At 36.4% G+C, this 5433-nt stretch overlaps 1 pseudogene; it reads left to right on the plus strand.

The window, feature by feature from the left end:
• Window positions 1–1174: 1174 nt before the first annotated feature.
• Window positions 1175–2295, plus strand: LOC126026009 (V-type proton ATPase subunit C 1-like; annotated as a pseudogene).
• The last annotated feature ends 3138 nt before the right edge of the window (window positions 2296–5433 follow it).

Here is a 5433-nt window from a genome sequence, read left to right on the forward strand (position 1 = left end):
AGAAAGAAAATAAATCTAATTCTCTTTTTCTAAGGGTGGGAGATGTCATTAAAATATAATAAAAGCAAACAAATTTTTAGAAATTCTGTGTTTTATGAAATTAACTAACAGGCTTGAACTACTCAAGAATCTTTGAACAATTTTTAGTTATCTCCTCAAATAATTTATCTTTAATGTACTATTAAAATACAATTTACTTTTAAATTTGACTTATTTACTATTTACTTTTAAGTTATACATTGTATTAAAATATACTAATAATATAATAAAACATGTACAAAATATACAATTTATCTTTAAAGTTATGGTTTCAATAAACAAATAATTGCAAATAAAAACATTAAGGGTATGAAAATTTGATGATCATATGAGTTATATAGAATATGGAATTAATTCTGAAAATGGTAGGGAAAATAACAACAGAATTACTATAAAGTGGAAACATATCTTGTAAAATATCTTGTTTTACTGCCGGAGCAATAGAACATGTATTATGCTTACTGTGCACAAGTTCAACTCAGGTTAAATACACCACATATGATCCCCTGGGCCTGGCAAGAGTGAATGCTGAGTACAGATCTAGGAGTAATGCATGACTACCACCTGGTGTGGGAAAAAAAAAAACCTTTTAAATAGGGTTACTTTCAGTAGCATTCATTTCAGCAATGCTCAAGTTAATGATACAAGTTAGGGCAACTAGGGACATACATGGCAGTTCTTGCGGTCCACAAAAAAAATTGAATCCTGAACACTACTGTATAACAGTACATGTGTGGATGCCAAACCATCAAGTTATTACTAGTGGACCCTGACATCTCAGGAACAGCCCTACTGCATGTTAGCAACACTGGTATGATTCCATTTTGAAATCACTAAGTAAGGGCCTGCATGATGGCACAAGTGGTAGGGCGTTTGCCTTGCACATGCTAACCTAGGAGAGACCGTATTTCTATCCACAGCGCCCTATATGGCCCGCCAAGCCAGGAGCGATTTCTGAGCGCAGCCAGAGCAGGATCAACTGACTTGGATCTGGGAGGAATGGAATGATGAGCAATTAACAGTTAATGTCTCCTTGACCTCTTGCTTTCAAACTGCATGTGCAGCCACTTCTTCCAGTGACACCTGCCTGGAGGGAGGCCCCCTTGACTTTAGAAGAAATCCCCTCGTGACAAACATGAAGAAATTTTGGCTGATCTCGGCCCCTGGGGATAAAACATATCAGCAGACCTGGAAGAAACTGCATGCAGCAAAGACTAAGAATAATAACCTGGCAGTCAATTCCAAGTTCGAGATTCCTGACTTGAAGGTTGGCACCCTAGATGTCATGGTGAGCTTGTCGGATGAACTGGTCAAACAGGACACACTCCTACAAGGGATGATTAAGAAAGTGGCTCAGTTCATGGCGGATGTGTTAGAAAATAGCAAAGCCAGATTGCTGGGCAACCTGCTACCCAATGGAATGGACCTGGCTACATATATGAGATGGTTTCATTGGAACATGGCTAAATATTCAATCAAGCAATCACCGAAAAATATTTCTGAAATGATTGCTAAGGGAGTAACTCAAATTGATAGAAACCTGGAGAGCCTTGGCCTATAACGGCCTGAAAGAGACTATTTAGAACCTGGCAAGAAAGGAGGGCAGTTGGCTAACTAGAAGTCTAGCCGAAATCGTGAAGAATGAGGACTTTGTGCTGAATTCTGAGTATCTCATCACCCTCCTGGTTGTAGTGCCCAAATTAAAGCACAACGACTGGATGAAGCAGTACGGGATGCTGTTAGAAATGGTTGTGCCCGGTCTAGCACGGTGTTGTCTGAGGACCGAGATAGCTAATTTTAGAAAGACTATAAAAATTATATTAAAAAAAAAAGACTGTTGTTGACTTCCAGCACAAAGCCAAGGATTACAAGTTCATTGTTCGTGACTTCCAGTATATTGAAGAGGTTATGAAAGCAGATCAAGAAGAGATGACCAACCCTCAACTGACAAGAAGAAACACTTTGGCCCACTTTTGCAAAATTTCAGCCAGGCCTTCATGGCATGGATCCATGTGAAGGCCCTCTGCGTGTTGGTGGAATCTGTGCTAAGGCATGGATTAACAGTGAACTTCCAGGTGATGCTCCTGCAGCCCAACAAGAAAATTATAAAGATGCTATGAAAATTATTATACAAGTTGTATAACCATCTGGACAGCAGTGCCGCAACTATCTTTGATGCCCTAGTGGACATTCTGTGTTTGAACCTGAGCCTATGTATACTACAAGATCGATTGCAATTTGTTGGAATCCAAGTAAACAATGCTCACCAGCACTGCCCCAGCCCTTCTTGTAGGGACCATGTGCTCTGGCAAGACAGCTCCTAACTCTTAGCTCTCTCCTCTTGCTTCTCTGCCCCTTTCTTCACTTAGTCCCCACAATGGTCCATTCCTCTATAGAGGTTTTTTTTCTTTTCAAGAAAAAGATAAGCATCTTGTTTCTTTTTGTTGGTCAGGTCTGTCAATGTATCCTAAAAAAGGAAATAAAATCAAATTTTATTATAAACAGAATAGTTTATTAAAAAGAAGGCAATTTCTCCCTCCGTTTTGTGGTATGTATTCATTCCATATTGATTTGTGCACAAAACCTTATTTACTTACTGATGTGTGTATGTCATTGGGATCACCTCCCTGTTTTCATAGTTCCTGAAATGTGATGGAAAGCAATGTGACAATATTGATGGGAAGTGATTGCTGAATAGTTCAAATTACCACCTTTGAGTACTGTTGCATCTACTGGGGAGAATAAAGCTACCTGTGCAAAGGTGAAAAAAGAAAAGAAAATGAAATAACTAAGTACATTTCTTAAGTCAGCAGGCCAGAGAGATGGTGCAATAGGTAAAATTCTGGCATTCTATAGAGTATACCTCGGTTCAATTCCAGGTACTCCATATGGCCCTTATAACCTGATTAGTGCACAGTCAGGGATAAGTCCTGAACATCTCTCCTCAAAAATTCAACGATGTGAGTAGTAACTCCTCTACTTCAAAAAACACATTCAGTAGAAGATAAACAGAGTTTGAGGGTTCTAGAGGAATTTTACATCTTAATAAATATTACACACATCTTATGAGTGTTTATGGTCAAAAATGATAGTTGAGCTAAAGGGAAAATAGTTTACTTCCACTAACAACAATTTGTATTTTTCTCTAATAATGTTTCCTCACTTATGAGTATTGAAATAAGAGGAGAAAAAAGAAAAATGAAAAGAGAAGAGAACATATATGTAATATATTTCATGTACACTTATATATAATATAATCTGAGTATATTAGGAATGAAAATATGCCATAGGAAACTATATATATTCTAATAGGTATATAAAAGTATTATTGGCTGGTCCCAGTGCAGTGGTGTTTACAATTAATTGATCACAGCCAGTTACATATTTCTTTGTTCCTTCTCCACTCCCACTGCTTCACTTGACTAGCCTTAAAAAAAGGTTTTTATCTGAATATATTCTAATAGGTCTATAAAATAATTTGGGGACATATGATGGTAAAAAATAATTTCTTTAAGTCTAAAAAGCATGTACAAAAATATTGATAAGACTTATAAAATTTGAATATTCTGCCTCAGTGAATATTAGAGAATAAAATAAATATTAGAAGTTTTGAATGATTACAATTATTGAATTTCAGGGCAAATAAACTAGTTAAGTGAGTAGGCACTTGCCTTGTACATGAATGACAGGGGTTTGTTTCTTGGCACCCCAGATGGTCGTTTGAGTACTATCAAGAGTGATCCCTAAGTACAGAACTACTAAAAATCCATGCCTCCTTAAGAGCAAAATGAATTTTTCCCCAGAGTGATGGAACACTATCAGTGTTAGAACTGTTATCATTAACAGTGATAAAACAGGTCTCTTCCCTTAGAGCCGAAAATTCTATGTTTGATCTCTAGATCACATATAGTTCTCCAAGACCCAAGCCTACCAGGAATATTCTCTGAGCACCCAACAGTCTGTGCCACCCCTCAAAAAATTATCAAGTTTCTAAGGCACAGATATATTCTGATATATATAAAATAAAAATAACTAGTTTATATGAATATTATGCAAAATATATTGCAAGTAATCTCTAGAAGAGGGAGTCCAAAAGACTGGCTATCATCTGAAGACAGGTTCAAACTCACTGAGAATAACAAAATGACATTAATTTAATAAAAGTTTTCCTCTAGGGGCTGGAGCAATAGCACAGTGGTAGGGCATTTGCCCTGCACCTGACCAACCCAGAGCAGACCCAAGTTTGATAACTGGCATCCCATATGGTACCCCTAGCCTGCCAGGATCAATTTCTGATAAAGACTCAGGAATAAACCCAAGCACCACCTGGTCTGCCCAAAAACTCAAAATAAAAAGTGTTCCTCCAAAATATAAACCTTACTTCGCTCAGATGTTCAGATGAGAAATTGTGGTTCAGGGACAAATTCATGAGGGGACAATGTTGTTCAATTGGTGTCCACTGGTCTGCAGCCATTCCTTCCCTTCTCTTTCCCTATAAAACCGCTTCAGAAAGTGAAGATAAACTGGTTGCTTTGAGGACAGGAGTTCACCATTCATTCTGCAAGTGGTTGTCAATGAAGCTCTTTCTTGATCTGTCTAAAATAAAAGTACAAAAGAAAAACAATCAATTCTCCTTTTATATAAATATTAACAAAAATCAGCAAGTTAGATATTTACAAGTAATGGCAGATTTGTAAGAGAGGTTTGTAAAGACAAAAGGACTTGGTATAGATTTTCTGGGAGTAACATGGTTATAATTATAAATACTAATATTGGGAAAAATTTCTAACTAAATGACCCTAATAATATGTATATGTCTGCAAACTTTGCACATAGGTTCATAAGAATCATGTGAAATTGGTATATGGGACAAAGAAAATGAATTTTATGAGTGATACCTCTGAAGGACAGAAGCATATAACACATTGTGAGTGAATATGGCAGTGACTGTACTGTAAATAGCTGTGAGGAAATGATAAAATGTTTGCCATATTAGTAAAATTTTAAGGGGTCAGAAAGATAAGACAGCAGCCAAGGATGTGCATACAATTGCCAAAAAACTTCCAGGTGTGTCCCATGAACATAGAGCCAGATTAAGCCTTGAGCAGTGCTGGTTATGTATGTACTGAAAACAAAAACAAAAGAAATATTATGTAGTGAAGAAGTTAGTAACAATATTCAGATATATCCTAATACTATTAAAACTGTTAAATGTATTCAACCGGAATATATATTTCTAAGTATAGATTCATGAGTGTTAAATTGCCATAATTGAGTAAGTAAATTTGGGGCAAAAGAGAAATGACATTTACATTTGATTCATTGAAATAGGACTGTCTTTCATTGCTTATTGCCTTTCTGAAAAGTATAAATCTCTATAAATGACTTAATTAC

Source organism: Suncus etruscus, chromosome 13 (genome assembly GCF_024139225.1).
Source record: "Suncus etruscus isolate mSunEtr1 chromosome 13, mSunEtr1.pri.cur, whole genome shotgun sequence".
In the NCBI taxonomy this organism is placed as follows: Eukaryota; Metazoa; Chordata; class Mammalia; order Eulipotyphla; family Soricidae; genus Suncus; species Suncus etruscus.